The sequence below is a fragment of the Micromys minutus genome (genome assembly GCF_963924665.1).
Source record: "Micromys minutus genome assembly, chromosome: 1".
In the NCBI taxonomy this organism is placed as follows: domain Eukaryota; kingdom Metazoa; phylum Chordata; class Mammalia; order Rodentia; family Muridae; genus Micromys; species Micromys minutus.
The window spans coordinates 249834889-249859390 of record NC_137969.1 but is presented as its reverse complement, the minus strand read 5'-3'; positions in this window follow the sequence as shown (position 1 = coordinate 249859390).

Here is a 24502-nt window from a genome sequence, read left to right as displayed (position 1 = left end):
CCTTAGAGAGGTGAGGGTGGGGCAGGTGTAGGGTGGGGCTCGGCTGTGTCACCTGCGGGGGCTGGCTTCTCCCACCCCAGGAATGCGCTGACAATGTTGGTTTTAGCGTCTCCCCCCACCCCCAAACCTCAAGGGCACTTGCTCAGAAAGACTGAAAATTTGTGTCCCACAACTGGCTGTGATTTGGACTTCTGTGGCTGTCCGGGGAGAAAGACAGCTGCCGTGGACGAACTCTGCTTCTAACCGCAGCTCACACAAGATGGAGGAGGCTGGTGTCCTCTTGGGCCTCGCTAGGGTTCAGTTCAGAGGGCACCAAGGCTTTGGGCCCTCAGAGGATAAGTGGGAGAGTGGAAAGGGAGTAGGACGGGGGAGAAGGGAGAGGGGAGAAGAGGGAAGGGAGAGTGGGGAGGAGGGGAAGGGGGAGGGGAGGAGGGAGAGGAGGAGGGGCCTGGAGGAAGAACCATAGGCCCACAGCAGCTTTGTCAGGGCTGGAAGTGACTGCTGCAGGCTCTTGCTTCCTACCAGAAGAAACAGGCTATGAGTTGGTTTACTGTAGAATTGCTTGGTGGTGGTTATGCCATAGCAAAGCCAAGTTTTCCACAGGCTTGCCACAGGCGCAGGGTTCTTGCTTAGTGAACTGCTTTCCGCACAGGACTGAGGACACGGAGCAGAATAAACAGCCCACAGAAGGGCTCCCACTTAGCTGACTAGGTTTAGGGTCTCAAGTGAGTGGGTGGGTACCTGGGCGGAGCGCCGTATCCAGGGGATCTGATGCACTTCCAGAAGACATGACTACCTAATTTCATGTACCAGGAAGACCTCCTCCAAAGCAGGCCCGGAGCGAAGACGCTCTGTATTTCGCCATAAATATTTGGAGTGGAAATTGTCTTTGAAGATAAAGCAAAGTCAGCCCTGTGATGTTGCTGCGTGGGGACCGAGGACAGGAGGGGTGAGGAGCAAGTGACTAGAGGCTGACATGGGGGTTGAAAGGATTTGAGAGATGTGGGGAGACCTGCCAGGTCTGGCCTTCAGTGGTTGGGGAAGGAGGCTGGTTCTAGTGGCCATGAGGCCTGAAGTTTCTGGGCTGTTAGAAGGCAAAACTTTGGAGTTGTAGCTGATCGCCAGTCTGTACTGCAACTTGGGACAAGTTACTTATTCTCTCGGAGCCTCATTTCCTCTCTGCAAAATTCAAGGTACAATAAACCTCCCAGTGTCGAGGTCAGGTTTAATTAACTTCCAATAGAAGGTAATTGGTGTCTCCATGTGATTTTAAAAACAGATTTATTGAGAAGTAATTCACGTAGCACACAATGTCTATTACAGTTTACAATTTAATGGGGCTTGGCATTCAAAGGCATGCTCAAGCTTCACCATGCTCAATTCTAGAACATTCCCTTCTATCAGCTCTTCAGAAATGCGTTCATATCAACCCCCCAGCTCCCTCTTTTCTCCAGCTCCCAGCAACCACTAATCTACCTTTTATGAGGAAGGGTTTTCCCTTTCTAGACTTTTGAAGGCATGGGGTTGTATAATGTGCTTCTCTCCTCATGGCTGGCTCCTGTCACGTGGCAAAATGGTTCCAAGGCTCAGCCATATTGCTGTATTCTTCTATCTGGACATAGCTTCTTTTATTCATCTATTTACCAGTCAACGCAGATACTGGAGATACGATCATGTGCACACGGGCTTCCATGAGACTGGTGTTTACTTCTCTAGGAGTGGAACTGTTGGGTCTTATGGCCCCTCCATTGTGCTCTACTCCCATCTCATGCTGAATTATCTGAGGGAATGAGAGGGCTGGATTCCCATTGGTCTTCCTGCTTGTACTACACGAGAGTCTCTACACAGCCTCCAGATAAGACCCTCTGTACCTGGCAACTCCTGACAATCCCACACAGAGGTCAGCAAGTCCTTGCTTCTTCACAGTGTTGTTGGTCTGGCTGGAGCGCCTCCCAACTTCTTCAGGGGCCTCTTTCCTTAGCCAGCTTTCCTTCCTCCTGTCTCTCACCTCAAGGATCCCTTCCTTCCTCTTCTGGACTTAGCATATTGGTCTATCACCTGGCCTGCCCCTTACAGACACTCTGGAAATGCCCCAACCACCTCAAGGGTGACTTACCTGTTGTGTCTCTCACGGCACATATACAGGTTGCCATGGAGCCCGTTTGGAGAACTGGGTTTCCACTCAGACAGGCTCAACCTGTGACTCTGTCCCTTGTTTTGACCCTTCAGTGTCTCCCCATCAGATATGAGATGTTTGTAGAGTATGAAGAGCTGGGAGCAGGATGGATGCTGGACCGTCAACATCCCCTGGGGGAGCTGCAGTCAGTGTGGCCTCTGGGGTCTTGGATATGTCTTCCATCCTGGTGGCCAACGAGACAGGTGCAAATGATAGCATTCGTGTCACAGAGGTCAAGCTGAGGTATCAAGAACTTTAGCTGCCAAGACTGCAAACCTATAGGAAGAGCTTGGGACGATTCATGGAGGGTTAGTCGTAGTCACAAAGGGGAAAGTCACACTTCCCAAATGTGCCCCTTAGAACAGAGACCTGTAAGGCAGCACATGGGACAGGGACTGGGCTTTCCTTCTTCCCCGGGCCTCCCACAGTCACAGCTGTGCAAAGGAGAGCTAGGATGAAGGTATCTGGAGACAAACAGTAGAAGGAGGCTGGGGACACTTTGTGCTCTCATCTTGACGTACTGGAATCGTTCTTGGCCAGGAAAGAGCTAGCTTGTTTGGGGAAGGCAGTAGAGAGGAACCTAGAGAACTTTTACTTGGCTGGTGAGAGAGCTTACATATGGCCCCTGGGGCCTCTCTCTAGGGATCGGACCCTTCGGCCTGCTGGTTAACCTTCCTCTAGCTGACCGAGTAGAGCTCTTAAGTCTCAATGGTTCCACTTCTCCCAAAGCAGGCCCTCACTGCCATAGTGTAGAGGACAGTTTTATCCTCTGCCCCAATGCCACCCTGGTCACAGAACCATGCAGCCTATGAAAAGGAGAAATCTCCCACGAGGAGAGACCAAGGTCTTATTTATGACCTTGCCAATCTTAGTCTCTGTGAAGCCTCCTCTTGGACCCCAAGATAACATGTGACACTCTTAGGGGTGACAGAAAAAACAGCAAGTCATTTCAGACCAGACCCTCCACATGTGACCTCTGTAGGCCAGGTTTACTCAGGGCAAGGGGGTTTCAATTCCCAGGAGAGATTTAATGAGACCTTGCGACCTAGGCAAGGTCTGCTATGTCATCATTGGGATCTGTGTCTCCTCCACCCAGTGAGGCAGAGGTGAGGCCAGGCCTTTCTCCTGTCTCTTCCACTCTACAGCTGGGAACAGGCAGAGAACTCCCACTGACCCACGGGCTCCAGCTCAGCTCAGCTCCCATGACTCATGTGACTTTACTTGCTTGTCCTGGACCGAGTCCTGGGCAGACTTCCTGTTAGACCCTGTTCCATTGTGCGCCATGGTTCTGTGACTCAGCTCTGACCCGGAAGCCCCACTCCTGAGCCATGGCTTCAAGGGCTCATTTCTGATTCCCATCAGATTCTCTTGCATTCCTAACAGCCTTCGTGTGGGCCCCATCTCAGCCTCCTATAACTCCTTGAATTCTCATGTGCCTATTTCACCTTTGTAGCTATCATATAGCTCATACACACACACACATACACACACACAAACACACACACACCTACATAAATATTGACCATGCAAACCTGAGATTTACTGTTGGCGTTTAGACGGAAATAAAAGAACCTGCATTTTCCTTAAGCAGTTATCAGGGGAAATGTAGAGTACTCGGCAAAAGACTGTAGCCAAGAGAACTGATGTAGCTTGTGAATTCCTTGTGATTCAATAAGTACTGGTATTGTAGAAAGATGCAAACATACCCATTTATGTTTCTGACGTAACATGCCCAAGATAGCTTTTCTGTCATACCCAACAGAAACTCCATCCCCAGTAATGACAGCTATCCTGCTCCTCCTGGCCTCTGGTGGCCAATTTTTTAGTGCACCACCCTTCCACCATGTGGTCTCTGGGAATATGTAAAAATAAATCCTTCATTACGCTAAGAACACTGAGCCCAAGGCCTGGGAACCTCACAGGCTGAGAGCCACTTAGGGAAAAGGAGGAAAGGAAGACCTAAGTGTAGTTATCCCAGCTCCTTGGCCGAGTTAACCTTTTCCTTTGGCTGTGGGTTGCCTTGGGGACAGAGACCAGGACAATGGTAATTCTTAAGTCTGTCCCCTTCCTTCCCTCCCTTTCTTTATTTAGAGACAGGTTCATGCTGTACTCCAGGCTGGCTTCAAACCTGAGGCAGCTCTCTTGCCTTAGCCTCAAGAATGCTGAGCTTGTAAGTATGAGGCACAGTGCTTGCTGAGAAAGTTTCTTTTGGAGATGTCTAGGCTGAACTTGGTCTCTTGGTTCCCTTGGTCACCAAGCAGTTGGGTCGCTGGCTTTCTTTTCCAGTGAGACTATAAGCTACTACTCTCAGTGTGTTGGTCTCAGCAGCCCCTGGGGCCCACGACCAGCCCCCTATTCTGGGTGAAGTTCTTATGGAAGCTGGGTCCGAGCTGGAGTGGGAAACAGAATACAGGGCTGAGGCAGGGGGCTTGTGAGTTTGTTGATTTTGTTTCTAGGCAGATACTTGGCTAAAAACAAAGAAAAAGAAGGCTTTAAATACCAACATCTAGCCTCAAACACCAAGAAACAGGAAGTGCATGGGGCGTGGGAGTCAGACCTGGATTTGAACCTTAGTCTTTTGGTCATCACCTGAGACAGGTTCTAAACCTTCAGGGCTCAGTTTTCAAGTTGGAAAATGAGGATAACGGAGTAAGTTGGCAGCTCCCCTCTAAAGCAGGAATGCCACACCATGGTCCTCTGCAGGGATAGCCTTTTGGATGGGATGGGTGATGGGAACACCTGGACACATCTGGCACTTCTGAGCCCGGAAGTTCCAGCCTGTGGACCCTGTCTGCTGCAGGAAGCTCAGCTAGCTATGGTGGACGGATTTCCTCCTGAGAACTGTCATCCATCTACAGATCCCGGCTCGTGTCAAGACTGCTCTTCCATAGATTCCTACACAGCCCTGTAACTGCACCGAGCAGAGAGATGCGCTAAGCCATCTCCTATATCCAGGGACCCTCTGAGCATCACTATGGAGAGGCGAATCTCCCACCATGCCCATCGATAATCAGAAGTCATCATTTGAGGATGGCTACTGTAAATAGAGATTTGGCCTCTTTACACCCTTGAAATAGATTCTCTGGTCGGGTACAACTGTCAGCCAATTACAAGGATTTCTATTGATGAGCAGACCTAAGAGCCCCATAGCAAAGGACACTATGTCAGGTGGCCCAAGATAGAAGTGCTGTGATGTTTACATCATCATCATCATCATCATCATCATCATCATCATCATCATCATCATCACCACCACCACCACCACCACCACCACCACCACCACCATCATCATCATCACCACCACCATCATTATCATCATCATCAGGACTGTGTGTGTGATCACAGCAGAGAGAGAGAGTGGCCGGGGAGCCATGACTGCTCTTTTGGCTTAGGTAATTCAGTAGAGGCTGTCTTCTTGGCTTACTGAAGATGTATTAAGGGTATGTAAGCTATAGGCTGGGTACTTGTCATGTAAATAAAGTTTTATTGGTCATAAAAACAAACATGCACACTGACTCCTCTTTTGTGAGGTGAACCAAGGGACTTGAGGTAATTTCTATGGATTTCAGGATTGAAATCTGTTCTGTAATCTGCATTTCCCTCCTTTGCTGAGTCATGACTATATCATCTGCTGAGTCATGGTTGTATCAAGGACACAAAATGTGCCTAGTAGATCTAAGGTCCAGTGTGAGTTCTGGTTTGAGGTCTATGTTCTTCAGATATTGGGGCCCACAGTTGGAGGCGGGTTATATGCACATTCTTAGGCAGGGACCATAGTGCTGAGATAAATCTGCCCCTCCACGAATAATGCTCACCTCCAATGAATCTCATAGAACCTTATGTTTGGGATGACCTTGGCAGGCAACCCCTGGGTCATTTCCAGCTTCTCGGACAATAGGGTGCTGTGTTCTCCCAGAATTCAGAGCATCTGTCATCTGTGGAAGGCAGCCCTCCTTGAGCAGGCTTCAAGGACCATGGGGGCTATCCCTCTCTCCTGCTCAGGACCTGGTTTGCCTAGCTCAAGATCTGTGTGTAAAAAATAATTATTTGCTTAAAACACGTGAAGTGTTCCTGTAATTTTAATCGGTTTAATTTAAATTTTAAACGACAGATCTTCAACCTCTAATCACTTTGAAACTGAAGAGCTGTTCAGTAAATGTGAAGAGCTGTGGGGATGGAAATGATTATGTGTAGGACATTGTGGGGAGGAGATGGGGAAAGGAAGGAAGGAAGCAAAAGAGAGAGTAGCTCAGACTGGAGTGGGAAACCCTCCCTGGAGCTCAGCTACCACTGGGGCAAGAAGCAGCCATTTACAGAGACGATGTGACAGTGAGTGGCAAGTCTACGTTTATTCCTTAGAATTGGCTTAAGACTTAGATTCATGGGAGCTTTCCAGTCACTTATCGGGATTTCCAACTGCAAAATCCTGATAACTCCTATATTCTTATTGTCATCTGTGCCGAAATGTGCATGTGCGTGTGCGTGTGCGTGCGTGTGCGTGTGTGTGTGTGTGTGTGTGTGTGTGTGTGTGTGTGTGTGTCTAGAGTCAGTCTTCGTCATGTGACTGGTCTGTTAGCCAGGTCAGCTACCAACCGCTATAATGTAGTCTTAACAGTTGGGCAGAAGGATGAACGGCTGAGCGTTGGTTAAGACATTTGACCTTACTTTATAGAGCTTGAAAGCTAGGAGATCCTGCTGGAGGGTGTGGTTATACCACAAGAGTGCATGGCCCTTGGGTTTTATGTGTGCTTTTGTGCATGCATATGTGTATACATGGGACTTTATGCATGTGCATATGAGCATGTGTACCTTCGTATGTATATCTATGCATGTGTTCACTCAATGTGAGCCCCTGTTGAATGCTGGGAACACCTGGTGAGCCTAGGCTGTGCTGGACAATATGACTTCTGTGTGGGTGCCAAGTGTTGTGGGACCAGGAATCTCCAGCCTTCAGAATCAGCATCCTCTGTCTGCCGTGAACAGGCTGCCTGTGGCTGCTGCCCAGGCTTCTCTGCTGCTTCCCCCTCTCTCTGTGTAGGAATGCAGGAAGAGCTGGAGGATCTAGACTTGTCTCTCACAGGCTCGCCTTCCAATTTCACTCCCGCTACTCTCCTCTGTGAATAATCCTGGGCTGGCTACCACAGTGTTCCCCAGTATGCTTTTGCTGTTTTGAAACTAGAAATACATGAATGGGGGCTGGGACTCTCTTAGTCAGAGGGAGAGAGGAGGTGTGCTTCCTTAGGTTTTGAGTCTTGGCTTCACCACCCTTGCTTTGGCCTCACAATGACCCCTGACCCCATGCTCTCAACCTCTAGGAACTAGAAGTCCAGAAGAGTTCTCTGGCAGGGCGCCCATCTGCCTGTGTATTCTTCATGGAGAGCCTGGATTAGATGAATCCTTGTGTCCCTCACACATACCAAAGGGCCAGGAGCTGAGTATAACTCAAATTGGAGGCTTCTGGAATGGAAGGATGCAGTCAGAGACAGACCAGACTGACAAGGGTTTTGTTCCAAGCATTGCCATTTATAGAAGGAGAAGGAAGAGGCGGAGGAGGAGGTGGGGGAGGGGAGGGTGACCAAACAAAATAACAACAACAAAAACCAACAGAAACACATTCACCAGTCAGCCTTCATTTTATATTGTAAAAGCAGCATCAGCCCACATGACCTCAGGAGAGGACGGAGGCGGTAACCGGGAGAAGGCAAACAGCGATGCCATTTGGTCAGGCCACAGCAGAGTTTTCTATTTTAAAGATGCCACCGTGAAAGACACTTGAAGGTGCAAATGGCGAGTCTCAGGACAGGTGAAGGGTGTGAATCCAGAAAAGGGGAAAAACCGTTATTTTCTACATCAGCATTTCTTTCATTCATCACTGAGTCATGGGTGTTGCCAATGTGGACACATCAATTGCACAGTATCGGGATTACACCACCTATGTCAACATTGACTTCACCAGAGATTCATGAAATACTGGAGCGACATAAACTCCTGATGGCCAAGACAGGTTTTATAGAAATTCAAGTTTTTATTAAAATCTTGCTTCATATAAAGGGATTAATGGTTCCTATAATTTCTTTTGCTTAAATTACATGTTACTCTGCCTGTTGTCTTAGGCACATCTACTACATATCTCTGTTTGAATAGATGCAGGTTACCTAGCAATAACTCTGGTAAATCAGTGCTGGAAGATGAGGTGCCTTGTTTAAATCTCCCCCCTTGTGGTAACCATTTTATTTCAGGATGGGGTGGCCATGCTTGGTGCCTCTGTGGATCTCATCACACAGATTAGCAGACATCCCATGGACTGGGGAGAAGATTTTATTCAAATTTATTCTCCCGTCCTGTTTTATTGAGGAGGGTCAAGTGAAATAACCATCCTTATGTTCTTCAGTGCAAACCACCAGTGGGGCGTCTTTCCATGGCTGGGATTCAAACTCAGACACCAGCAGTGTGAGGTTTGCAGTCAATGAAAATGTCAGCGAAGGAAAAGAGACATGTAACACTTCACAGGGGCTATGAAAAGAGTTTTGCTCTCGGGAGCGCTACATGATCTTAATCTCTTACCCAGAGATTTTCTTTTTGTTTTCCTTTGTGTTAAAAATTATCATTATCAATATATGTGTATGCATATGTTGTATGTGTGTGTGTGCTCACGTATGCACCATGGCATGTATGTGGAGGTCAGAAGAGAACTTTATAAAATCACTTCTCTTCTTCCTCCTTTATGTGGCTTTTGGGGATTGAACTCTGGTCTCCAGCCTTATACAACAAGCACCTTGACCTGCTGAGCCTTCTAGCTGGCCCTTGATTTTCTTTCTTCTCTTCTTCCATCCTCTTCCTCTTCTTCCTCCTCTTCCTCCATCCCCCTTCTTATCTTCCTCCTCGTTTTTTTCCCATCTTCTTTTTCATCCTTCTCCTCTTTTTTCTCTTCCTTGTTCTCTCCTCCTCTTCTTCATTCTTCCCTTCTCCCTCCTCCTCTTTCTCCCCCTCCTCTATCCTAGATTATCTGCAGGGCTTGGGTACTTTTATTTCCTTCATTTTGTTTCCCAGTTGTGTTCTGGTTTCTGTGTGGTTATGTCCCGTCTGTGGTCAGTGTGGCAGCAGCTGACATCACTGTTTATATACCAGTGCTCATATGTGATGACATGAGAACTGTCTACCTTTTGGCCATTTTTCATGCTTTTGTACATTCATTTCCAAGCCTCCTCCTGCTCCATCTCCTTCAGTGTGGACTTGCCACTTTCAGCATTTAAGTATATTTTTGCTGAGGAACTCCAGATCCACAAATTGTCTTTGAATGTCTTGAAGATCATATTCTATTGTCTCGCCTTTGAGAAGTCAGATGTCAGGGTTAGTCTTGCTCTGGTGAAGACTATTCATCTGTCTTGGTTTTCTTCTTTTCTCTCTCAGATTTTAATGCATTTTCTTTGTCTTCTATTTCCGTTGCTTTAGCCTAATGTCACTGCAGGCCCTTTGTAGTCATGAACTGTTTCTGAAAATTTTCTCAATGTATGTATTGCCTTTTGAATGCCTTCAACCATTGACTCCTTAGGACCGCCTCTTCCTCATTCTCTGGCCTGGTTTAAAGACTTCAGTTCCACAGACACCTGGCTTTCTTTCAGTATCTTAGGATTTCTTCAGTTTATTCACTTTTTTTTCATCATTTGAGTCATTTTTTCCTGATATACCTCTCAGTTTCCTGATTATCTCTTTAGCTACATCCACATATTAAATCTGCCCATTGGGGTTTTAATTTCAATTGCTTTAGGTTTTCTAGTTTTAGGATTCACATTTGATTAATTTTAATAGGTTCTGGTTGTTAGACATAATCTTCCAATCTTTTCTTTTGAGCATCTTAGGCTAGTCACTTTTAAAGTCTGAATCAGCTGTTGCTTCCATCAGAAGTCCTGTGGGAATTCCCAATGTCATGAGCCTTTGTTTTCTCCCATCTGATTCTGTCTGCTTGTTTGCCTGGTTTTGATCAAATACTGGAAAAACCCTGAAGATAAACCAAAGGCCAGGACAGTTGCAACTTGTCCAGAGAGGTTTAATGTTTGATCCTGACAACAACAACAACAACAACAACAACAACAACAACAATTTAAAATCCATCTAGAGATGGCAATGTCTTGAATTGGGTTTTGGTCTCTCTGAAGGACAGCATACTTCTACTTTGCCTTTACTGCTAGCGTGGATCCCCTTAATATTAGTTAAATAATGAAACACATGAAGATTGCTGGAAGCTGATAGCTTAGAGGAACTGTGAATGTTGGTAGAAAGAAGACAAGAGAAGGCTGAATTATTTCCCAGGGTGCATGGTGGCCAGCACTTATCAATCATCAAACAACCAAGCTAGCTTTTCAATTTTTCTCCTGTTACTACTTCCCTGGTAGGGAAAAAGAAGTGTCTGTGTACATTGGTAATCTGTGATGTAAAAATCTGTATACCAGGCACAAAGGGACTGAACAAATCCCCTGCGAAAATAAAGCTTACATAGCAGCAGGTGACAGTATGTGTGTATACATTCACTTGCACATTATACACACATGTGTATGCATATATGAATTGTCCACATGTGTGAATGTGTGTCAGGTACTCTTGGGCTAAGGCCTCTGGGTCCTTCAATTTTTTATAGAGCTGTGCATGAAGAAGGATTCACCCCATTCTGCCTATTGTTCATCTAGAATCTTCTATCACTTGGCACTGCTCTCAGCTCTTCCAGAGGCCTTTATTGTGCCATGACTACACACCCTCCAACACTCCTGGCTCCAAGCCTGAGCACATTACCCCCTTCCTTCGGGTCCCTAGGTCTGAGAAGAGAGAACCTATGTCTGGTGCTCTGCTTCTATTCTATGGGGAGTTTGCTTTGTGGGGTGAGGGCTCATCAGTGTGTGGGAGGCCATTTCTGCTTTGGATTCCTATCAAGAACCATGAATTAGCAGGATTAGAATCTTCTTATGCGCTTATGGATGGGGATGGGTGGTGAGAGGGAAGAGGAAGCGGGGAGGGAGGGAGTGTTATATTATTCTCTTACTCAGCAAGTCTGAGTTTATTGAGCATTTACTTTGTACAGTTAACCAGAGTCTAAGAGAGGATTCAAATCCAGATCTGTCTTGATGCTGCAGCCTATGTGGCTACTCCCACCACCTAAGATAATGCCCACCTTACAGGAGTTAGGAAGAGGCCAGTTCCACGCAGCAGGAACAAGTGGGCGCCTGGTATTTAAGAACTAACTGAATGGTCTGCTGATGTCTCTCTATGAACAAAAAGAAATCTTAAAAGGAAATCTTAAAAGGAAGTGAAAATCTGTTGCCTTGGAGAAGTTTGAGAAGAAATCAGATAGTGTGTGGGCAGGAATTCACTTAGTCTAGGATGCCATACAGGTCCTGGTAGGTTCTGAGTCTCTTGTCCTGTAAGAATGAGGCATTGCCCCACCTCAGCTAGGCTGATTTTCCCCCACTTTCTCCAAGTGGATGGGCAGTTGTCCTGGAAGTGGGTTGTTATCCTTCTCTGGCAAATGCTGTGGCCCTGAGCTTTATCATCTACTTATTGTGATTATGTTCCCAGGAAGGGCTGCACACCCGACAGATTGTGCACCATCCTGGGGGCTGTACTTACCACACTTTTTTGTGGCTTGGGTCCATTTGAGACCGAAGAAGAGGGAGGGTTTTTTTTTTTGTGAAGAAAGCATTTTTTATCTGCCTTGTCATGACAGAACACCATCATGTTGTATTCAGCCCACTTCAGCATCCTTAGCAACATCTCTTCCTTGTATTCAGCCCATCCTGTAGATTAGATGCTAACAGCATCCTTAGCAACATCTTCTTCACTTCCCCTGGCAGAAGCAGCCCTCATAGCTAACTGCCCAAAGGAAGTGTGTCATGGAGGGAGAAGAGGAGGCAGAAGCAGCGGCTTTCATCTCTCCCTCCCTTACCGCGGGGGCACCTTGATATTACATCTGTTTCCCTAAGGACTTGAAATGTTCTTTTCCAACTCTAAACTTTGGTCTTTCACCACAATGGGAGCCTCTAAGCCAAAGGTTCTCAATTTTCCTAATGCTGCAACTCTGGTGACCCCAACCATAATTTTGTTTTTGCCATTTATAGCTGTAATCTTGCTACTGTTATGAATCATAATGTAAATATTGGATACGCAGGGTATCTGATCTATAACCTCTGTGAAAAGGTCACTGGACTACAAAGAGATCTCAACCCATAGGTTGAGAACCAGTGTCCGAAACTCTCCTGACTGGCTCAGCTGGGCTCAGGTAAACCCTTCTGTGAGGTGGTGGTCAATAAAGCTTGGCATACACCCCGTGTTTCTTGTGTGAATTCCTCCTACTGGTTGCTGGCTATTGGCTGGAACTCCTGGATGGCTGAGCTATCAACATGTGGCTTTCTCATATGCCTTGAGTAGCCTTCCAGCAGTTCTTGTGACTGACACTTAGAAGTCCCACAGCTCTATACCTTGTGCTCTCCCATTAGCCATCACTGACTCCATCTAGGGTCAGTGGTGAAGCCTCTGCTGGGCTGCATAGTCTCTGGGATGGAGATGACTTTTGGAGAATATAGTTGGCTAACCCCAGGATAATGACAGTTGGCATTTGGGTCCTGTGAGAGTGAGTGAAGTGTCCTTAACAGGCAGTGGAACCTAGAGGCCATTTAAAACTCTTTGTCCTTCTTTTTAATGCTGGAGTCTTCCTCCTTCAACGTAAGTGGGGCCAGTTCTGGTGGCTTCCACATCCCAGGGCCTGACTGACGAGTGTTGAGGCCCTCCAAGATTTGGTGGTGTGCACAGAGAGCTGTGCTGGTGGGCATCTGTCAAGGATGACATCCTGTCAACAGGCTTGGCCTTCTAGGTGGGATGCATAGGTTAAGTGAAAGACTGAGCACACCAGACCACAGATCCCAGGAGATCTTCCACAGTCCTTTGCTTTTGGTTCACTGAAGAGTTTGCTCATGTATGTCTCTCATTTGCCACAGCTCAGACAAAAGAAATAATGTGTGTGAGCCAAGAATGTGGATGATATGACACATGGGCCAGCACGGACTCAGGGTGTTGGCATTGACATTTATGAACTGGGTATCAAAGGGAAGTCAGGACCTGACTCTGGGCATCATGTTTATGACTACGAGGATATGATATTAGATTATCTACGAAGGTAGAGGATTTTTTGTTCCTGCCAGGCCATACGGACAGTGAGCTGGGGTGTATGCCTGGCATAGTCTGAATGGCTTGATGTCCCCTACTAGGTAAAAGTGTTATGAAAAGGGGGGATAGAGAGAGGAGGGCTAGCATGTGCCTGGGAGATCTATGGCAAAGGTGGTTCTCTTCCAATTTTTTAGGAGTCTTTCTTGCTAGAGAGCAGTAAGAATTCCTCGTTCACTCAGAAACCTTTTAGAGAAGCTCCCTTCTCAGATGTCAGAGGCCCCCACATGGGGGAAAGGGATGAGATGCCTCATTCGGAGCTCAGCATTCTGCAGCCTGTTACCCTGCACATCAGTACCAGTCACCACCTACTGCAAACACCTTCTCAGATGAGGGCTGAGGATGGACCAGTCCATGGGTATTACTATGATTTTGTATACAAAGTCAGTGCATTACTATGTCCATCTTATAGATGAATAATAGTATTAGGTTATCCTCTAGAGACCATGATGTCATCAGCCATGGACTCTTTAGCCCAGTGTAGGTTTCTGGGCATTGTCTAGTATGAGAAAAAAAATCCTACTCAGGTCCTAATAAGAAGCAGGGCATCCACAGATGCAATTGTTAGAAGCCAACGGAGTAGATAGGCCACTTGCAAATGGGGAGGACAGGGAGAGAGAGAGGAGGACCTGGGACTTCTTAGTTGGGTCCCTGGGGTAGGGTCCTGCAGCACATAGACCAAGAAGAAGAGTCCACATGGGACTGGAGGCAGAGTGGGCTGGAGAACAGGGACTGCAGCAGCTTGATGGGACCTGACTGGTGCTTGGGGGGGTGCCTTGACCATCTGGCTTTCATTCCCTTCTTCTGGCCTCTTCCTGGCCACCTCCAAGGGAAGCTTCAGGGCTTGGGGGTGCACAGAACTGTTTGTTGGATCCAAGAGGAGCCTTCAAGGAGGCCTCTAGGAATATAAGTAGAGTCACTGAGATCATCCTGGGGCTGAGCCTCTCCTACCCCACATGACCACATGTCAGTCACAATTCATTCACCGGTGGGCAGGCAGAGTCAGCCTGTGATGAGCCAGTGTGGGGGGCCAGGACAGTTTTCTGAGTTCTAGTCAGTTATCATTCCTTCAGCCTCCTACCCTGTCCCTCGGCCTTCTAGCCCTGCACAAGGCCTTATAGCTCTTGGGTGAGGTGCAAGCTGTAGCCGGGATCCAGATGAAACTGGCTGTTGTCCCTGTCACTTGTAGTGGTCGTGAGACCTTGGCCACCTGCCCATTTACTCTGAGCCTCATTTTGTTTATCTGTAAAATGGGAACCGGGGCACCTGCCTCCTAGGCCAGCTGTGTGAAGGGAGGTGAGCTGAACTCTCTGTAGCTCTGCACTGGTTCAAATAGGTCTGGCTGAGTCCTGAGTCCTCAGGAGCTATTTCTGGCGCTGGGATGGGGTCCCTGAGCATAAGTGTGTGGGGAGTGGTTCTGGCTACTAAGGAGACAGCTGAGTGAGCCTTCAGGTTTGTGTTTGTGGGACAGAGAGGGTCACAGTGGGGCTGGAGGTGTGCTGTGGGGCAAAACTCACTCTCAGATGGGGCATGAGGTCGTTTGCTCTGTAGGGTTTGGGGAAGGAGAGAAGAGACTTGGAACAGCCGGAGAAAGAATGCTAGACTGCAGGGGGGCTGTGGGAGACCCCCTTGTGAAGTGTATTTTAGTTCCAAGAAGATCAAGCAGACAAGAGGGGGATGGAGGGGGTCACAAAGTTGAATGGAGGGGTGGGACCAGGCAGACATGGACTTGCAGGTTGTCACCAATAAGTTAACTTGAAGTATCTGAGAGACAGGAAGCCAAGGGTGTGGGGAGTCAGGACATGCCCGTTCTTCCCGTCCCTTATGATTTCCCTGCTTTTCAATAACTGTAAAAAAGAAAAAAAACTTTAAATAAACTTCTCTTCATTGCCCCCAATTACTTTCTCTTGACTGAAGAACAAAATGAAATGATTTTTTTCTTACCCAGTGTGTTTAGAAGCAGCCCAGCTGCCTAGTTTCCTTCTTGACCACAGCTCCCAAACCCCTGATAACAGTCCCAGTGAGTGGTCTGTCCGGCACTCACTGTGCACGACTTCACGTGGCTTGCAGTAAAAGTAGACAGGACTCAAACCTGGGCTGGCCTGGGTCCAGACATTCTCTCGACAGCAGCTGGGGAGGTCCGGCCCCTGGAATCTTGTCAGCTGAGGCTCTTTCTCCTTTACTGTCCCCTCTAGCATAAGCTATGTGAGAGAGGGTGAGTGGTGTGGGAGACACAGGCGTCCCCATCGCCTGGCAGCCTTGATGGGGCCGAGTGAAGTTCTTTTTGATGATGGACATAATTAATTTAGAAGAGAAGTTGCCTCATGCTGCCGGCCTCACGTGAAAGCAAGAAGGGAAGGCTGGCTGCACACCTGGCGAGGCTTCCTTTGGAGATGGCTAACACTTGGGGCCATTGCCCTCAGCAATGTCTCTAGTGGGTATCATCCTCAGCAGTAAGCAAAGTGGTAAGTGAAGAGGGTAACAGGTGTAAGGGGCTGGGCTATGGAGACTGAATGCCAATACCAGGCCGGCATGGATATTTCCAGAACTCAGCACTACATGCTTTGTCATTAGTAGAATTCAACCTTCAGGGTCCATGCACATCACTTAGAAGTTCCTCTCTCCCGAGCCCAGATTCCTTGGCCACATGAACTCCATCAGCTTCACCGATAGGAGTGAAGCTTCAGGTCTCTATCCAGATACCAGCTCCTTGAAGAAGTCTTCTGCTTGTGCTTCTGCTAACTGTGCTGATGGTCTCTGTGGGAGCATCTCCTGTAGATTTATGTTACGGTGATACATGATTGGACATTAGAAGATAGGCGGGAAGAGGTAGAGGAGGTTAGGAGAGACAGGAGGCAGAAGGGAGAGGAGAAGCAAAGATGGAGCTGGAGAAGGAGGATCTAGACCCAGGTGGCTGTAACTGGTGAATGTTTTTACAGGGTTTTGTAGGTTATTTTATCTCATGTAAAAGGGAAGTTTATATCTTTGTCCATTAGATGCAATCTAACAAGAAAACCACGAGACACTGATAGTGGACACCTTAGTGGCCCATTTCTGTAAGATGGCTCAGACTCAGCAAGTTCACAGGACAGTGGTCAGCCTCGCCTTATAAGATGTGGAATAAAATGATACTTTAGCTGTACCTGTTAATTAACAAAGCAACCCCCACCCCCTAATGTGCACTTCAGGCACCGAGAGTGACAAAGAATCAGGAACACTTGTTCAGCCATTCCCTTTGGCAGCAGAAATCTCTACAATGTGATCATGAGTTAAAAGTACATAATCCTCCTCCATGAAGGTCTGCTGTTGTTAGTTTATTATTATAAAATAAAAACAGGGTTTCACTATGGATCTCAGGCTGGCCTCAAACTCACGATCTTACCACTTCAGTCTCCAGTGTGTAAGTGTGTCACTACAGCCATCTCTGGGATAGTGTTTTGAAGCAAAGATTTCGCCCACACGTTGGAAGAATTCACAGTCTGTTCACGGTTACCCCTTAAGGAGACAAAGTCCTCCTTTGTAGAGAAGATAGATGGTTTCTACAGCACTCTAGGTCAGAGTGGATCGAGCTCCAGACTGGAGTGCTGGATGTGCGGCTGTAGGTCTTAAACTCATAGAGTCGGTAGTTGCTTGTTTAATAGGTGGGAGTGTGGAGTGGTAGGGACAGGTTTCCTAGCTTGTGTATGTGTGTGCCTGCCTGTTGGATTCTTTTATGCTTACGACAGGATGAAGAAGAGGTAGGTGGGTCCTTGGGATGTCAAAGAAAAAGCCTGGAAAGACTTCAGATCATGACAGTCTTTCATGGCCCTGCTGTGGCTTCCCCTGTAGATGTTGGGGGTGGTTCTTCAGAGACTTTGTACTTGAGAAGACCTCATCAGTTGCTGGGTGGAAACGAGAGACAGGGAAAACAGTGGTGAGGCCTTCAGAATCCTCTTGGGGAGAAATATAGAGGTGGGCCCTTGTGAAGGCACCTGGATGAAGAGGAGGTAGACTTCTTAATTTTAGAATGTTCCCTCAACTTTCTCTGCAGATCTTCCCCATGCCCCTTCCTTAGGGCAATAAGCTGTCTGCTGTGTCCTCTTATGGTACCCAGAGTCTCCTAAAAGCCCGAGGTGCCTCCATCATCTTGGCGAGTTACGAAGCTCACTAATTGCACACTGGCTAATTGCATAATGCGGTTATCTGCCTGGTGGATTGTGGCCTGAACATTACTACATGCAGGATAATTATTCTGGATAAGTGAATGACTGGAATGGTTACAAGATTCTGTCCCTTGGTCGATCTCCTTTCTCAGAAGACAGCCGCTGTGTGGGGTAAAACATAAGACAGAAAATATCTCTGGGACTTGTAGAACATGACGACAGGCAGGCTTGTGGTGTTTCAAAGAGGAACATGCAAAATATTAAGTTTGGATAAAAAAGAGCATGCAACTGTTCTGTCCCTGACATGCATATGTTCTGTCTGATGATTGGCAGGGCTCAGTTTGCTCTTGCCTGCTTCCAGCCGAGCGGCGTTTCTCATTTTCAGCTCAGTCCTGTGCATGCTGTGAACCCCCCGTGAGCTTGGGTGTTGGTTCACACATGGTTCCAGGGGGGTGTGGCTGGTTCTCAGGGTTTGCTGGATCACTTTGGGATTCTATTGTGGGACGTCTCAGAGGTAGAACTGGTGAAGGAAGGGGCTGAGATGGTCCCCTTCTCCCCCACTTCTTGCTTTCTCTTATAGGCCCAGTGAAAGCTCAGTGCCGGGTGTAGATGGTTCTCTGAGGAGATAAAGAACACTCTCTTCTGCATTAACTTATTGTCTTAGTTAACACCAGTTACCCACTTGACGCAGCCTAGAATCACCTGAAAAAGAAGTCTCAGTTGAGTAATGTCTTTATTGAGTTGGCCGTGTCTGTGAGGGATCGTCTTGATTATTAGTTGATAAGGAAGTGCCCAGCCCACCGTCTAAGAAGCATGCCTTCACCTGGCTCCCTGCCTTGGGCATCTCTCACTTTAACACTTTCCCTGCCCAGTGGGTCCCTGATCTCTCATGGGGTGAGCTTATTAGTATCATTCTCATCAGGCTTTGGTAGGGAAGAGCTTTCTGGATTCAATGTCATTGGAAGGAAAGACTCCTGAGTGGGTTGTAGACTAGAACAGAGTCCTGGGCCCGGGTCCTGGTATGCACTGACCACCTTCTACTAGAACATCTTTAGATAAGTCCTGGCTTCTTGTTCCTCAGTGTTTCCACTTGTCCAATGGGCATTCATGTTGGTAAATACAAAACAGGACAGTAAATACAGAGTGGGTGACACTGGGCCTGTTTTCTGGGACATGGTCTATCTCAGGCATATTGCCATTATCGGCAGTGTCCTTATCATGTTGCATGGAGTAGAGCTTCGTGCCACCAGAGTCCATTAGAGTTAAAAGCACGGAATTTGATCTGTCTTAACCTCTTTTTAGGTGTCTGGCAGATGCTCCATCTCCCAGGGGGACCTGGACGGGGAGAAAGGAGGAACCTGAGGTCTCAGGATAAGTCTGAGTGCTCACCCCACTGCAGTATCATACCTGGGAGGGTCTCTGAGGATCAGTGTCACTGGTGTTTGCTGAACTGTCCCCTGTAAAGGTATAGAGGATGGATGAACGAAGCTGAGTTCTCACCAGCTTGAAGTCGGACTGAGTGGGTGCAGCAGGGGACCTTTGATGCAGCAGGGGAGGGCCGTACAGCTTAAGCTTCCAGGAGTGCCTGCTGCACTGTGGCTCCCCGCCTTCCCATGCACCGAGACTTGACTTTTCCAACTTCATCCCACCCTATTACCCTCTGGCCACCCTTCCCCTGTGAATCTCAGTCTTGCTATCCTGGCTCAAGCTTTTCCTGTGTACCTGGTCTGGTGTCCTCAGCTCCCTTTGAGGCTGTGCTGGCTGGTGGGTAGGGCTCGGTGGGTACAGGTCTACAGTCACTCAGTACTTGCTCACAGGGCACACAGTGGACTTGGGACATCTTTGCCTAGTCACCGTTTTGTCTTGGGGGTCCTTCTGTACCTGTTCTGCTCAGCCCCCTGGCACAACCTGTCACTTAGCGGAACTCAAGATCGACCCTGGAACTAGTGAATGACATGTCACCTCCTCCTGATATCCCCTAGACGAAGAATAGTTCTGACTGGAAACTTGATATGGAGGAGAGAGGGAGCAAGGTGGAGGGGGAGGAGAAGGAAGAGGAAAGGGGGAAAGAGAGAACTCCCACATGTGTCCTGTGGGGTTCTGTGGGCTCCTGTTGGCACACTAAGCCTCAAGAGACTAAATGTACAGTTTGAAACTGTTATAGATGACATCACAAAAAGACAAATTCTATGTGAGAATTGAAACGAGGAAACTTGAGGGTGAACAACTCTTCTCCATGTGAACACTTTGCGTGTGCACCTATTTTTTTCTATATGTACATCTGTGTTGCGGTAGCCCTGTGGAAACCCATTCTGGATCCCTAGATGGAGGGGGGTTGTTACCTTGCCTCCCACCTCTCTCTGCAAGGATGTGTTTAGAAACCACTGCCCTGTAGAGGTATGGAAGCCTGTGTTGATTTTGAACCCAGTGTACTGGTTGGTCTACATGCCCTTCATTCCGGGGTCTGCTCACGGAATCTCTCTACCTTAGACATGGGCCCTGGACTACACACAGAAGAAGCCTAGCCCTAGAGGCTGCAAGTCCAAGGCTGAGGTTGCTGCTTGGGCTGGTAGCTGGCGGAGGCTTCTTTACTTGTGATAGGGAGTTTCTCTAGGCCTCTTTCATTGGCTGGCCAATGGATTTTTTTTTTTATCTTTACGTTGTCCTCTTCTATGAAAATCTTTGTATAGATTTCACCATATAAGGCCTCCAGCTATAAATAGATCAGGGTCCACCCTGAGGTCATTGTAACTGCAACACAGATACATTCTGGGGTCCCTGTGAGGAGACAATCAGGTTGTAACACTGGGACCCTGAGCCTCAGAGGGGAGGCAAAGTCCACTGTGAGGAGCTGGACCACAGAATCTTGAAGGCACAGCCTTGGTGCCGAGTCAGCTTAGAAGGATCTGGAAACCTTGACAGGCAGCGGGTAGGCAAGTGGGAGGGCAGGGCAGGAGCTTAGTGAGCTGTCCCTGTGGGTGGATGTAGGGCATGTCCTCATGCTGAGCTCAGGGAGCAGCACCTGTAGGGAAGGCTGCCATTGTATCTAGGTGCCTGTCTCATGAATGTCAAGGCTCAGAGGGTGCACAGTTGGAAGGGCTACCTTGGGACTCCGATCTGAAGACCATGGCAACTCTGAGGTCAAACTTAGACTTTCCCAGGTTCATGCTTACCTTTTACCATTTGTGTCCTTATTGGACACACTTAGATTGACTTATAAAGGGACCTTCGGCTCAGAAGTTCCTCCACGGAAGAGTCTCACTGACCTTGATTGCATTTCTTAAAACCCCTCTGGGACTTGTTTTCTTTCCTGTGAGAAGGGGCCATGCCCGCTGGGACATGCTGGGAAGATAACCTGGTGCAGGGGGCACAGTGCTCAATCAGTATCATCTCTGGTGTTGAAGGAGAAGAAGGCAGGAGAAGTAGGTAGACAGAAGCAGACACAGAAGAAGAGGAAGGTAAAGAGCAGAAGGAAAGAGAGAACCACAGAGAGCCATGTGCTGGGAGCAGGTAAGATCAGCGGTGACTCCAAGCCCCCAGGTCCTCAATCCTAGTGGTCTATAGATCATCTTCCACACAAACTCAAGGGAGAGACCAGGAATCAGGAGGGGTTCCTGGGCACAGGGAAGGCTATGAAGAAAGGACTGAGTTGAGTGATAGCCCCAGGGATGCTCTGAGAGCAACAGAGATGTCCACAGTTTGACAAAATGAAAAGCAAAGCTCATGCTTGAGAAATGCACCGCCTAGTTACAAAAAAAAAGAGGCTACACACACAATAATTTCACAGTGTTCTAAATGTTTGACTTTGTGTTGGGTGGTGCCACAGCTATCCTGGATGCACATGACCCGTGGACTGTGGTCTGGACAACCTGTGATGTGTTTCTTGTGGTTCTCCAATAAGGTGCTCCTCACTGTGTGAGAGCTGCAGACACCCCGGTGGCAGCAGACAGGCTGTGTCCCTGGTTCCCATCTGCACAGAGGAAGCAACAGCAGACAATGGAGCCCATATCCCTGACCCGGTCTCCTGGTTGAAAGAGTCTGGGCCTTGGCTGTTTTCCCAGGTACAATGGCTTTTGTGGCAGGGACCTGCTCTGCCTCCCTTAACACAGGGCTTGACAGGCTTCATGAGGTCCTCATTCTGCAGTTTCTTGGGGCCTGTCTATGGTCCCTAATACTTTAATTGCCTTCCTTTACAGAAGGACTCAGAGAGTTAAGAAGTGTCTGTCACCATAGATGCCTGTGCTTACTTGTGAAATGGGGTATCAAAGGCCCAGGCCTGGTGTGCTATTGACAGGAAGACATTTAAACTGTTGTGGCTACTCTAGGCATCTCCAGGATGCTGGGAAGAAATGGGCTGTGGTGGTTAATGCTGACTGTCCAGTAGATAGGGTCCAGAATCCCATTTGGGCTTGAAGGAGCTTCTGGATGAGGTTAATTGGAGTGAGAAGCACCCAAACTGTGGGCAGCACCATTAAATGACCGCAGTCTCAGCCTGAGCACAAAGGAGAAAGAGACTGAGCCTTCTCTCTGCTTCCCGAGGGCATCTGCACATAGTAGGACCAGCTGCCAAGATGCAGTTAGCCTGGAATTGTGAGCTGGAGCAAGCCCTTTCTCCCTTGAGTTGTTTTTGTTGGGTGTTTTCTTGTAACAGCCAGGCGAGTGGCCAGTGCACACAGCCTGTGGCTGGAGCTGGTAACCGGACTATGCTGGCTCTCTGGAGAATGCAGTTACCGGTATCATTCGCCCGTGTCTGTGGTACTCACACAGCCAGTTTCAAGACATGGAAAGTTGTCACAGAGTGCAGACTGGGAAGGCATAGGTACCCACCATAGCGGCATTTGCAGGGGTGTACTCAGCCTGCATGAATGGGTGTCATGATTACTGTCACTGTTGAAGTCTGAGATCGATTCATAGATCTGCCAAGTGGAGGACACTGGCCAGAGGGTCAGAAGAGCCGGCAGAGGGCTCGCTCACCACCGCTGAGGTGCTGATCCCAGCTCTGTCCTCTGTGTCCATCTGGCTTTGTGCCTGACCTCACAGTCATTGCCATCCAGAATAAAGGAGCTTCAGAGAGGCCAGGGAAACCTGCTCTCAGGACTGATCTCCAGGAGAAAGGAAGCAAGATGGCCAGCAGGTGGCAAAGGAAGGAAGAATTTTGGGGGAAGTTCTCTATGTTCTGGAAGACTCTGGGGGAACAAAAAACTGAAGGAAGCTGAGGCAGCTGGGCTAGTGGGCTGGGTACTAATCTGGGCCCCACCGGCCCTTCCTCCCAGCTGCTTCTACAAAGGCAAGCAGTAAGGGGTAGCTGTTTGTGAAGGTGGGCTTGAAGAGGTCTGCCTGGGGAAGGCCAGCAGCACCAGTCTCTGAGGCACACACAGGGGACCCAGGTATCTATAAGTAAGTCAGTACTCTATCCTACTCAGGCTGGCTACACTGTGGTGTGCAGTGCAAAAGGGGAATGCTGAGGAAGCGCTCAGCAAGTGATAGTTCCGTTTGTGGGGCTTTAAGGATACACTAGGCCCTCAGCTTGATGGTAAGCACTCTGTGATGATTTTGATCCATTTCACAGGTCTCTTTGTAAACAGCAGCTGCCCCATGACATTCATTCCGGGTCCTCCTTTAGCCCCAGGATGAGGTGTTGACAAAGGCCCTTGGCTGGCCCCTTCTGGGAAGACCGGGTGTGTTCCCAGTTGAGGATACCGCCTCCCCTATTGCATCCCCAGCAAGTCTGAAAGCTGTGCCATGAACGTGGGCAGTGGCCTTGGCTGCCTAGGGCTCTGTAGACTCTGGCTCAGAGCAGCTAGGACAAAGCCCCAGTGTGCTAGAGCTCACCCCCCTGTCTGCTGTGTGAACCTGCCGACCCGGCCCGCCCCAGCCCACGGAGGGCTGGAGCCTCTGTTCTGCTTGCTATTGTTCCCACAGCATGAGGGAGGTCACCCAGGGTGATGCTGCCCAGAGGTGGCCTTTGTGGGTGCAGGTGGTGAGTGAGTGATGGTTGTGGGGACCGGCTGTTCTTTATCCCAGCCAGGGTCCTAATGGGAGCTGGTGGGTTGTCCGAGGGTGGCGAGTAGGGTTGGCAGGAATCCACCAGAGCTGTGGTGAGCTGCAGGCCTGGAACCAGGTCTCAGGTACCAGGCTTTATTTCCAGCTTGGGAGTAGGTGTGCTGCCTGCTCGGCAGCAGGGGTGGACGATGTTCATAGGCGGTGGGTAAATATTTGTTGAGAGCCAATGATGGGCTCCAGCAAGGCTATAACTAGGTTGGCTTGGGTGGCGCTTGTCTCCCAAGGCCTCTCTCAAGACCCTAGTGCTCCTTGCTGGCTTCCCAGTTTCTACAAACCATCTGCTTGAGAGCCAACACAACCTGGCCTCTGGAGTCTCTCTCCATCCCACCCTTTTTTAAAAAACCTTTCCTCTCCTCTGTTCTCCCCTTCCTGTCCTTCCTTGCAACCTTCCTTCTGTGCATTTATTTATTCCCCCTGACTCCCTCTGTCCCTCCCCCTCCGTCCTCTGCTGTTCTTCCCTTCCCTCTCATTAATCTCATTCACCAAGCAAGACCTAAGGTAAATCATTCCCCAGTGTAGTCATCAGAATGTCTGATATTTACCAGCCCACAATAGACCTGGAGACTAGGTTCACACACCTACTGGTGTATTGAGGCAGTGCCACTAGGCACTGTGAGGAAAAGGTTGGTTGCTAGTGGGTATCATAGTTTCAGAAAGAGACCCCTCAACCTCAACCAGTTCTCCAAAGACCTCCAAAGTTCACCCCATTCTTCCTAGTTTGCCGTGGTATTGAGTAAGGCTTTTGTGTACCTGAATGGGTGGATGGCTGAGGTTTTATGACACCTACCCTCCCCTACTTCAGAGCTGAGACACCCTCCTCCCTGGGCAGGTGTAGCATCTCACATGGGCTAGGTGGTGTAACAGGTGGAGGCGGAAAGGGTTCACCCAGAAACACAATGAGCGGAGGACTCCA